At 39.8% G+C, this 12,281-nt stretch overlaps 1 long non-coding RNA gene across 1 annotated transcript in view; it reads left to right on the top strand.

Annotated features, from left to right (window-relative positions):
- The first annotated feature begins 817 nt into the window (after positions 1-817).
- Positions 818-12,281, top strand: part of LOC116869282 — a 64,798-nt gene continuing 53,334 nt past the window's right edge. The window contains exon 1 of the long non-coding RNA XR_004383020.1: positions 818-944. This is a non-coding gene — a long non-coding RNA (uncharacterized LOC116869282). The remainder of the gene's footprint in view (positions 945-12,281) is intronic.

The following is a 12,281-nucleotide window of genomic DNA, read 5'->3' as shown; positions in this document are numbered from 1 at the left end:
CCAGGGAGAAGCTGGAGAATTGGTTTTATTGTTGAAATGAGCCAGAAGGAGAATTGGTGTGCATATTAATGATGGTGTAGAGATGAAATTGTATTTTCACAAAGTGAGTGAGTCCATCCCAGCAGGTCTCTATTTTTCAAAGCATCATGCAGAATTGATGCCCAACTGTAGTATCACAGAAACAACACGAGGACCATTTAGTGGCAGATACTCTTCAGAGTGTGTTGAGGAAAGTAAAGGCTTTCTCGGAACGCAATTATTAAAGCCAGTATTTAACTCAGAGCAGTTTTCATGAAGAGACTATGAATAAGTGTGGTGATAAAAGAAAACATTGTTTCAGCCTAGGCTGGAACCAATATACACAACATGGGGCCCATAAAAGGGGTTTAGCAGGGACTATATGTTGCAAGGAGAAGAAACCAGGCTGGATTAGAACTGAGATGACTTTTTAATACCCTAACAAAGGATTTTCATTAACCTTTTAGTGAGAGGAATTGCCTATGTATTCTAGTCCTCCCGCTATAATAATTGCATGTGAGTATACTCAAGTTAGCTCTACAATAAATTGCATATACTTTAAATTTCATAGTATGAGTAAAACACCTTTAAACAAGTATTTTCATCCTTTCACAAAGTCTTAGTTAAAAGCAACAACAGCATAAATAATAACCACAAGGTTTGGGATTGATATAGATGGGCATTTGGATTGAGCAGCCTTGACTGATGGAAATCAAGGCTCTGGATTTCAGTGGGATAAACTAGGTGGGCTCTCGTTTTTGTTCGTTTGTTTGTTTTTTTAACACTTTTTTCTTCTCAGAGAGCTACATGCTGAAAAGGTAGAGATATTAGAAGCAGCAAGGGCCCAGTGCCAAAGCTGGGGACCCATGAAGGCAGATGAAAGACTGGCACGGATTAGGATTTAAGTCAAGGTCATGGGTTGAATGGTGAGTCTGCTATATTGGGCACACATGCTGAAGGTCATACTGGCTTTCCAATGTGTTTCCAGGGCTTTCCCAGGACACTAAAGAATAAATTCCTGCCTCAGCCCTAGAACATCATCTTTGGAACTGTTTTCAGATCTCGCTTTGTACAGGTAGGGGAGTCCAGTCGGCTGCTGGGTCTGGCTCTCCTTGACTCTGGAGCTAATGTTCACAGAAGCCAGGAAGGGGCCGCTGTCCGCAGGCCCTAAAAGAAAGTTAGTTTCAAGACCTTACCTGTTAGGTGGGCTTGGGTATGGGCTTGATAAGGGAAAATTTGTGCCCAAGGTGGCCAAAAGTTCCTGGCCATTGTCCTAGGGGACTTCCTGGTTCTTCTTCCCTACCCCATTCTCGCGGGCGCCTGAAGTACCATGTGTGCGGAAGTAGAAAGGTATAAATTACCCTCCCTCCTTGAGCTCGGGGCTCAGACCTTTGGAGAACAGCCTCTTCTGAGCCCGCTGGTGTTAAATCTCCGGTCCTCCAAAGCCTCCGAATGCCCCTTGGTTCTTCCGTCAGGACCCAGTCCAGGTTCCGTCAGAGGCTCAGGTGCTAATTTTAAAGTCGTCAGATTTTCCAGCTGGGCAGGGTTGGGAAGGTTTGGTCCGACAGCAGATGTGAGCATCCTGTAAAAACTGCCAGCCGATTGCAGCCGGCAGAGGATGGAAGTGCTCGGAAACTGATTCACTTGCGCTATCAAGGTCCTAACGCCTTGCTATTTATTATTAATTGTACTCCATAAAACTTTCGTTTACAAATCATTTAAATTAGGTTTTCCTCCCAAGGGCTGCTGATTAACTCACAGACTGGAAAGAAATACAGGGGGAACAAGTTAAAAGCCTGCCTGGGGTGACGCGTCAAGGCTGGGAGGGTAGAGCCGGTGTGAAAACGGAGGTCCCTGGAGTCTTCTGGGGCCCACCGAGTCACTGCGCTGTGACGCCCCGCAGCTCCCTCCAGCCAGGTTTGGGATTCTTCGAGCAGCTCTGGCCACAGGCGGTTTATAGATCATCTATTTGGTGTCCACAACTACAAATCATCAAGTATCTGAGCTGCAAAATAAGTAATAGACTTAAGATACCTTCATCTGACTCTGGAGTCTGGTAAAAACTGGTTTTCTAAAGGCGCCTCTATACTCTGTTTATGACTTTTCCAGAGGCCCTCCAAACCCCTAGAATATTCAAGGAAAGGAGGTTTGTATCTGAGTGAAAATATGTTCATCCCCAGCGTTGGCAGACTAGAATAAAGGTCTGAGAAACAGAAGCATGAGGGAACTGAAACAATGCCCTACATTTGACTCCCACAGTTGACAGCCCACCGCCATCAACTGATAGTGCCTTTTGACATACGTTCTTTTAAGTCAGCAAGGCTTTTGAAAAATATCAGAAAAAGATTTCATTCCTTTTAGCTGTTACCAAAATTTGGAATATAGAGATATATGGAGGTGTTTTTTTTTTTTCTAGTCACATAGTTGAGTTTCAAGATGATCTGTCTCTACGAAGTGTGACGTGATTAAGATTAAGGCAGCTTTTGACTTTTCTCTTTTGGTAGAGACTGTTAGACCCTTATCTTCTCCTATCTGAGTAGTCAAGAGGCAATGTTACATGGACAACTGGGAGCATGCCCCATCCAGGACACATTTTTGAGGTGTTTATCTGTTGTGGTCAGGGCCTTCGGACTTCTTGTTCCTCACCCCTGCTCTTTACTTCATCGTGCCTCTGGCTGCTCGGACCGTCCACGTTTAAGTTCTACCTAAGCATGTCTGTACCTAAAGCCCTTCTCCTCATATTCCAAAATTACTCTTCTAAGTCTCTATTAAAGTACTCATTACTCTGGGGATATCTCAATTGGAGTTTAGGAGGGAAGTAATTTAAAGCAGCCAGTGCATTCTCCATAAAGGACTTAATTGTTAAACTAATTCTCTTAGAGTTATTTACCTTTCAAAATGGGCTTGTTAACCCAAATGAATCTTGATTTGGTAGAATTTCACACCTGAGCAGAGGGAAAGAGACCTATTCAGGCAGTGTGGAGAAGACACTGTAGGGCAGTGAGATCTCCTTACTCCTTGTTGTTTATCCTGTGGACTGATCTGTGAAGTTAGAGAACTACACATATTGATCGAGTTGTTTGTAATTTTATCACTGCTGCCCTGTAGAATATCGATCAACTTAAATAGGTAATTTTGAGGTGACCTAGATGATTTACTAAGAGGCATCTGGCTTGTTGGTCTTGTTCCCAGCTCAGCCAGTCATGTATAAGGCAGATTCCTTGCTTGGACTCTAAGCTGCTCATAAGCGTTCTGCTTTGCTTGATATGGTCCCTTTCTCACCTTGCTTGAAGTTTGTTAGTGGGTCATAATACAAATAGAAATAACATCCTCGTTTAGTAGTGGGTTTCTCTCTCTCTTCTACAGTACATGGTTGAGTTGACAACATTCACCTCTTGGTAACTTAGGGTCCATAGGAATGAGATATAAAATAGTTCTAGGCCATGGGTTTCTCATGGTTGGGGTAGGAGGACAGCATATTTTCAAAGGAGCTGGTTGGGAGCTGTCATCCATGGGGAGATGGAAAGAGGAAGGCTGATGGCACACTTCATTCCTTTCATATTCCCTGCTCTGCCCACACCTTCCTCTCCCTGCCCACCCTGGCCGGGATATGCAGATTTGGTCTTAGGTGAAATGGATAACTTTCAGCATCTGGTATTGAGAATTTCAGTTCATTGTTCACATTCCTTTGAGTTTCTGGGATAACTTAATAAAGAAAAAGACCAATTTGGATTTCAGGAACGTGAGAAAATTTATACTGTTTGTGAAGCCAACAAGCCTCCTGGGAGGCAGGCAATTAGATAATTTAAAATTATTTCAAAGCTATGTATGTTGAATAGAATACACATATAGGTCACAGAAATCACTTCTTAAATTAGCATTACTTAAGTCTTTTAGTCTCCAGCCAACATTGTTACCTGAGAGGCTGTTGACATGGAGGAAAATATTTGTACGAGGGATGAGAGGATTCAATGACTTTGACTTTCGTTGGAATATTTTTTATCTTAGCATGTCCCCATCCGTGTTTTCCTCATGAGCTCCAGGCACCTCTCAGTGTTCAATTCTTTCCCATAAGGACTAGGTATTTCTTAATATCTTGGCAGTAATTTTATAGAATTTTATATTCTACTGCATAGGCAACCATATTGGATCAGACAAACACTAACATTGCTTACACCTTAGTTATCTACTCTAGGAAGGTGAGAATCCTCTGAGACCATAAGAAGTATAGGTTATAACTAGTTAGCTTTTTTAATAGATAAAGAAAATTAAAGATTTGAAGTTGATTGGGTCTAAATGGCAGATAAGTTTATCATGGTCCAATTCTGAAGAAGATAGGAGAAATAATTTTAATTGGTGCAGATTTGAATTCAAACCACAGCTACTTTCAGGTCATGGTCTGGGATAGGCTTCCTATAAGAACTCTATTGCCCTACACTCAGCTCTCACACAGATGGCTCTGGGATGACAAACACTGTGTTTAAAAAAAAAAAGAAAGAAAAGGAAAGGAAAGTACTTGCCTAGCTTGAGGTACCTGGAAAGCATGCACATGCTTAGTGGTCATTAGAAAAGTTTTGCAAACTAGCTCCAGTGAAGGAGCTCTTGCTGGCTCTTTAGTGAAGTAAAGCCACATCTCTGTCTCTTTATAACTCCAGGTTCTCCTGTGCACTGAATGCCTTCCCTGGAGCAGGGACAGAAACAGTCAATTGGGGAGGAGGGGTATGGTCAGAGTATAGAATCAATGACATTTTCTTTCTTGCATTGCCTGGCAGACTGCCTTCTTGGAACACACACATATAGACAGTTGTCACACATCTTAATTATATGGAGCACAACTGTAGATGACACAGAAAATATATTTGCTTCTCTTAGAAAATATTTGATAGAAAACATATTAACATCAATCTGAAAAAGCCCGCAGTGCTTGTGATATGGTAGAAATATCCTGTGGAGTTACTAGAATCCAGAGAGCCCTGCTAAATGCTTTGAACTGCCCTTTGACGGATTCCTTTCTTCTCCTCACAGAGTGAGCACCCGTGCTAGCTGGCATCATAGATGTCTCCTTCACTTCCCATTGGTGAAGGTATTTCCCAGTACGGTCTCTGCTCCCATTGTTTTTGAAGTTGTAAACCAAATCGTATTTGCCATTACTCAACTCAAGGAGAAATATTTTGATTATAATTACATGTTATGAGGCATGTTGATGTCCCTTTTCTCTTTTTAAACCTAATTCAGTTGGCCTAATAATACTCCCAACATTTGTCTGTCTTCACAGCACCTGCACTGCGGAAATCATCTTATTTTATTTGTCTGCTTGTTTGTTGTATGTGCGCGCCAACAGAATGTAAGCTTCATGGAGGCAGAAACCTTGACTGCTTATGTACCACCATATTCTGAGCACCTAGAGCAGTTTTGGTCCAGGAGGCAAAGAATAAATATTGGTTGGATGAAGGAATGGAACAAAGCCAGAAGATTGTCTCATCCCTGGCTACTCCTTGGACTTTGTGCCAGCCCTTGTCCTACTGACCTCCAAATGTCAGAGCTCTCCAGGACTCCATCCTGAGCCCCCATCTCTTTCCTAAATTCGCTCTTTAGGTGAGATACTATTTATTTCTTTGGCTTCAATTGCCTCATACATGCTGACAACCTCCAAATATATCCAACCAGCTAGGCCACCTACGGAGTCCAGACGTGACTATGCACTTCCTCCTTGATCTGCATTGGAATATCTCACAGCTTTACTAAAATTAACTTTCAAATCATACTCTCAAACTTCGCTGCAGCCAGCCAACCCCTCCCCCCAAAAAAGAACAAACGAAACAATAATCAAACAAAACCAGTCCTCTGCCTGTCTTAATCAGCTCTATAAATGATAACACCTCCCACGCTGTGGCTCAGAGCCGAAATCCAGGAGTCATTCTTGAGTCATCCTTTCCTCAAGTCCCATAGCTCCTCTATCTGGCTGTCTTATTGTTTCCACCACCAAAGTATATCTGGAAATGTGTTTGTTCTTTCTTTCTCTGGTGCCAGTGCATTTCCTTCCACTTTTTTTTTTTTTTTAAGATTTTATTTATTTGACAGAGAGAGAGATCACAAGTAGAGAGAGAGAGAGGAGGAGGCAGGCTCCCTGCCTAGCAGAGAACCTGATGTGGGACTTGATCCCAGAACCCTGAGATCAGGACCTGAGCTGAAGGCAGAGGCTTAACCCACTGAGCCACCCAGGCAGCCCTCCTTCCACTTTTAATAACGCTGCACCATCATGGTTCCCACTCCTGACCCACACCACTGTGTTCCACACAGCGACCGGAAACCAGATGACACTGTTCCCTGCCTTAAAGCCCTCCTTGGCATCAGAGTCCTTCCTCGCTGTGGCAGATGAAGATCTCAAGGATCTCATCCCGGTGCTTCCTTCCAGTGCCTTTCTCACTGATCATGCTTCAGTCATTTCTCTGTTCCTTGTAACAGCTTAGCTCTTGTCAGTCTTGGAATTTCCACCCATGTTCATTCTGACAGGGCTTCTTTCTTCTCACGATCGGACTGAGTTCTTCTCATCTATTCGTGTCTAAAGAGAATTTTCAGACATCCCACGTAAGGTGCCCCCCCCGTTTATTTGAAATTTCATATTGTGGTAATCATTGGAATTACTCACTGAATATTTTTGCATTTCTTTCATCTGAGCACACTGTGGTGCTGTACTTCTTCACTCTCTTCAAATTTAAATATGACCATGTGACTTGCTTTGCATAACGAGACACAAGTAGGAAGGATACGAACCACTTTGGAACAGAAACTTTAAGATCACTGTGGGATTTGCCACACTCCTTTTCCACTGCCGTGGAGACTGTTGAAAGCACTTGTTAAGGGAAAACATCTATCAGTCTGATTCTCTGAGTGACAGGGATGTGCAGACCATTCCCATAGACTTGCATTGAGCAAATTGCGTGAGTGGAGGGAAGAAAAGCTTCGCTGGTATGAAGCCATTGAGATTTGGGGGGGGTGCTCATCAACAAGGCGTAATCTTGCCCAGCCTGACCAGTACATATGCTGACTTGCTTGCTTTATTTCTTTGTTAGCTTTCTCCCACTAGACTATTAAATCTGTAAGGGCAGGAACCATGCTTATTTGATTCATCAGTGGTATTTAGTAAGTGACCAAAGGCATGACAGTGCTTTAAAAATAATCTTGAGTGTATGAAAGAATAAGTGAAAGTTCTCCCCCTTGGTGGCGAAACGTGACTCAAAATCATGTTATAAACATTTCAGTGAAGTTATCAGAGGTAGTAATGTTCGCATGAATTTAGACAGTACTTTACAAAATCCCATAAAAGATACTCACCCATTTGCAAATCTGTTGTGCCCAATATTTGGTATATGTGGTAAATCCCCGAAGTGCACAAAGGTATAGATAAAGGCATGGTGGTCACCTGAATGGAGTGTAACGAATGCAGTACAGTTCCCACACGGGAAATAATTACTTCAAGGTAAATCTTCTAATATACATGCTGTTCCTGCTTCCCTGGCTCTCCATGATGACTTTATAGTATAGGTGTATACTAGTATAGTATATCTGTCCCTGACTTAAAGGGAACAAGACACCTCTTCTTCCAAATATGGTGACGAGTTGGCCCTGAGAATGGACAGGACACCTCCTCTGTCCAGATATGGTGACCAGAACGGCACTGAGAGTGTTTTAAGGATGGTGGTGGACAGAGGGGAGTAAGCCTAAGGCTTTAGTTGGGTGTGAGAGATTCCGTCATATACCCAGAGCTTAACAAATTCTTAAAAATTTTATAGTTAACTTTAAAATTATGATCAATAAAGTTATTTTGCTAGCATTCTCTCACTTCTCAAAATAAAAAATAATCACTTAACTCCAGCATGTAGACATTTCTAACTCTACTTTTCATATGAGAACACTGAGATTTAGAAAGACCACAAGGTGACAAGTTGTAGCACAGCGGAAGCTCAAACCGGACTTTTACCTGTACTAAGCCTTCCTTCTGATGAACTTCTATATACCAGGTATTTTTAAATGAAGTCAGTAGTTAGCAAGAGTTACTGTTTTACAGATTAAGGAATTGTGGTTTGTTCAATCCCACGGTTACTTAGTAGCAGAGCTCTTGAAATACCGCCTGTCCTGCTTTCCTCAGTTTCCTCCTTAGACAATGGTTTTTGTATTTGCACGACTAGAGGCTGTTTTGGCCAAAAATTACCATGCCATCAGATTGTTGGCTTCTTCTTCTTACCTTTTTCCTTCCTTCTTCCTTCCTTCCTTCCTTCTTCCTTCTTCTTCCTTTTTCTTCATTATTTTTTTAGCTATAATAATTATCAGGTGCCTCAACAACTAATAACCCAATACAAACATTAAAAACCTCAATATAGCATTGTGTTATAATGTAACAGTAGTGTTAGGGTGCTTCCTGTAAAAGTCAGCAACATGAGGAGGGAGGTACTCATTGACAGATGTGCTAGTTACTAGTGGCTAAGTTCAACCTCAGCTGCCTGCTCCAGTGGCATTCTGTGGCATCTGTTTTTATCTGCCACCCGGAGTCAGAGTGTATGACAGCAGCCTTTTGACTTTTTTTTCCTCTTGAACATTTTAATTTTTTGGAATGCAGTGTGCATGTATGTTTTTATGAAATAATTTGACATGTAACCTTGTATAAATTTGAGGTATACAGTGTGTTACTTTGATACATTTATATATATATTTTTTATTTTATTTTATTTTTTTATTTATTTGACAGAGAGAGATCACAAGTGGGCAGAGAGGCAAGCAGAGAGAGAGAGAGGAGGAAGCAGGCTCCCTGCAGAGCAGAGAGCCCGATGTGGGACTCAATCCCAGGACCCTGAGATCATGACCTGAGCTGAAGGCAGAGGCTTAACCACTGAGCCACCCAGGTGCCCCGATACATTTATATATTGTACTATGATTGGCATTGTAGTGATATTTAGCACATTGCATAGTTATAGTTTAGTATTATCTGTATCCATTATACTGTGCATTAGATCTTTATAACTTATTTACTGATCGTTATAAATCTGTATCCTCAAACACCATCAGTCTTAACTCCTTACTCTTCTTCCCCTTGTAACCACTTTTTTACTTTTTCTTAAAAGTTTAATTTTTTAGATTCCACAGATAAGTGATATTGTACAATATTGGTTTTTCCTCTAATTTATCTTGCTTAACATAATGTGCTTAAAGTCCATCCATGTTGTCTCAAACAGCAAATATCCTTTCTCACTGCTGAATAATATTCCATTTTATATGCACAAACACCACATTGTTTTTATCCATTCACCTATTGATTGACATTTGGGTTGTTTCCCGACCTTAGGTATTGTGAATAATGCTGCAATAAACATGGGAGTGCATGTATCTTGTCAAAATTCTGTTTACATTTCCTTTGGGTATAGTCTCAGAAATAGAATTGCTGGATCCTATGGTAGATGTATTTTTAATTTTTCGAGGAACCTCTATATTGTTTAACACAGTGACTGAATGAACTTACATTCCCATTAATAATGTATAAGTAGTACTATACTATACATTATTTGCACCACATCCTTGCAAGCACCTGTTTTCCCTTGTCCTCTTGACAACAACCATTCTACCGTGTGAGAGGTGATGTCTCACTGTGGCCTTGACTTGCATGTCTCTGATTAGTGATATTGAGCATCTCACCATGTGGCTCTCCACATAGCAAAATAAATAATAGAATGAAAAGACAACTTACTGAATGGGAGAACATTTTTGCAAACCATAAATCAGAAAAGAAGTTAACATCCAAAATATATAAAATACTCATACACCTTAACAAACAAATGAAAAACTAACAATTTGATTTAAAAAAATAGACAGAAGGGGGTGCCTGGGTGGCTCAGTCCCTTAGGCGGCCGACTCTTGATTTCAGTTCAGATCATGATCCTCAGGGTCATGAGATTGAGCCCTGTGTTGGGCTCCCTGCTGAGCTCCCTGCTTAAGATTTCCATCTCCCCCTCCCCCTGCCCCTCTGCTCCCCCACCCTACTACTTGTGTTTTCTCTCTCTCTCTCAAAAATTTAAAAAATAAAAATGGACAGAGGAACCAAATAGACATTTTTCTAAAGTGGCCTGACTTCTTAATGGCAATTATGAAAACTTTTTTAGCTACCTAGAAGAATAGAGGGTTTTAGGGAATTTGAAGGCTGTAAATCTTGTTATATGAGCCCTATAATCAGTAACTATTTGCGACATCATTGCTTTCTTATATATTTTTTTTCTTCTCTAGAATGTTCTCTAAGGATTAAATATATATGATGGGGATTTAAATTGGTACAACCACTGTGGAAAATAGTACAGAGTTTCCTCAAAAATTAAAAATCAGAAATACTGTATGATCCAATAATTCCACTACTAGGTATTTATCTAAGGAAGCAAAAACACTGATTTGAAAAGTTATATGCATCCCAATGTTTATTGCAGCATTATTTACAATAGCCAAGATACAGAAACAACCTGAGAGTCCACTGATAGACTAAAGATAAAGAAGATTTTTATATATACACATGCACGCACACATGGAAGGACCTAGATGGTATTATGCTAAGTGAAATAAGTCAGACTGAGAAAGACAAATACCATATGATTTTACTCATCTGTGGAATATAAAAAAAACAAAACAAAACAAAAACCCAAACCCCAAATGGGTAAACAAACAAACAAACAAAAAGCAGAATCAGATCTGTAAATACAAAGAACTAATGGTTGCTAGAGGGGAAGGGGATGGGCAAAATGGGTAAAGGGGAGTGGGAGATATAGCCTTCCAGTTACAGAATGAATAAGTCATGGGAATAAAAGACAGCCTAGAAAATAAAATCAGTGATATTGTGATAGTGTTGTATGGTGACAGACAGTAGCTACACTTGTGAGCATAACATAAACTTGTCAAATCAAGTTGTATGCCTGAAAATAATGTAACATTGGGTGTTAATTACTCGTAAGTTAAAAAATTAATTGAAAAAATGATTAAACATATCAGTTCAAATTTTGATGGGAATGTCCTAGGAGCAAAGGCAGTGATGGCAAAACAAATTTTAGACCCTTACTGCAATAGAGTTAATTAATACCACTTAGTCTTGGTCCTTAAAGGTTCCCTTTCTGCCCTTACTATCTCATTTCCTAATATCAAACCAGGTACTCCCAGCTCTTTTCTATATGAGGGTGGTCCTTTGAATAAGGGCACTTTTTCAGTGGTAAAGGTGAGCCTGCATTAATATTAACGATTACAAAGATCTTGGAAGTGATTAAACCCAAGTTTTCTCATTGGAAAAAAGATGATAGTGTCAATTTCACAAAAGGGCAAGTGAAATGATAAATGTAGGTGTGTTTTGTAAAATGTAAAGGAGTCTGTAGTTTTTATTAATAGAGTAATATGTTAAATATAGAGATAACAATGTCTACCTTTAAAGCCTGTGGAAATTTTGAGAAAACTAATGAGATTATATTTATAACACTCTCAGGCTTCTTCATAAATAATTGGTATATAATGTCATGCATAATTAATGATTAGTTAATTTTTTTGTATTTGTACTCAGTTCAGGGAGGCAGTATCTTTTACTGTTTAAAAAAAACAACAAACCAATGGATAGGAAATGACCAGGTTGAGAAATAATTATCAATTTGATAGACCACACACCTAGACATACCAATAGTAGAATTCCCAGGATGTCATATTATCTTTGAGATATTGTACTTAAAGAGTATATAGTTCTTGTCTAGTATTACTGAAGTCTTTGTGAATTTAATGAAGGTAGTCTCAGCTGGTTTGGCATAGTAGAATAGAATTTGAAGTTGATTGTTAACCTTGTTCCAATGACCAAATTAAACTGCTATTTTAAGGAAGGAAGCTGGAATAAAACTTAAAAAAGTATTAGACCAATTGTGTATAATGCTGATCGATCATGAGAGTTGTTAACACTAAAGAGACTTGTCAAAGGAAGTTCTGAAAAATTCCTGTAGATATGAAGGGGGAAAGTAAGTATGAGTTAGGAAGTTTTTATATTCAAACTTCCACAGAAGAAGCTATATGAAAGATCTCTTATAGTCTGACTCTCTAATCATCACAGTTTAATAACTACTCTGTGCAACAACAACATCCATACTAGTCTCTGCTCCTCACATAATCATAACATGCTGTTTACTGATATTTCCAAATGTCTGGATCAGTTTAATAGCTAAGGCATGCGTATATAAGGACATCTAACAACACATGATTGAGAG

Source organism: Lontra canadensis, unplaced genomic scaffold, assembly GCF_010015895.1.
Source record: "Lontra canadensis isolate GAN:19392208 unplaced genomic scaffold, GSC_riverotter_1.0 scaffold19, whole genome shotgun sequence".
In the NCBI taxonomy this organism is placed as follows: domain Eukaryota; kingdom Metazoa; phylum Chordata; class Mammalia; order Carnivora; family Mustelidae; genus Lontra; species Lontra canadensis.
The sequence above is the reverse complement of the archived record's forward strand: the minus strand, read 5'-3'. Positions and strand labels throughout refer to the sequence as shown.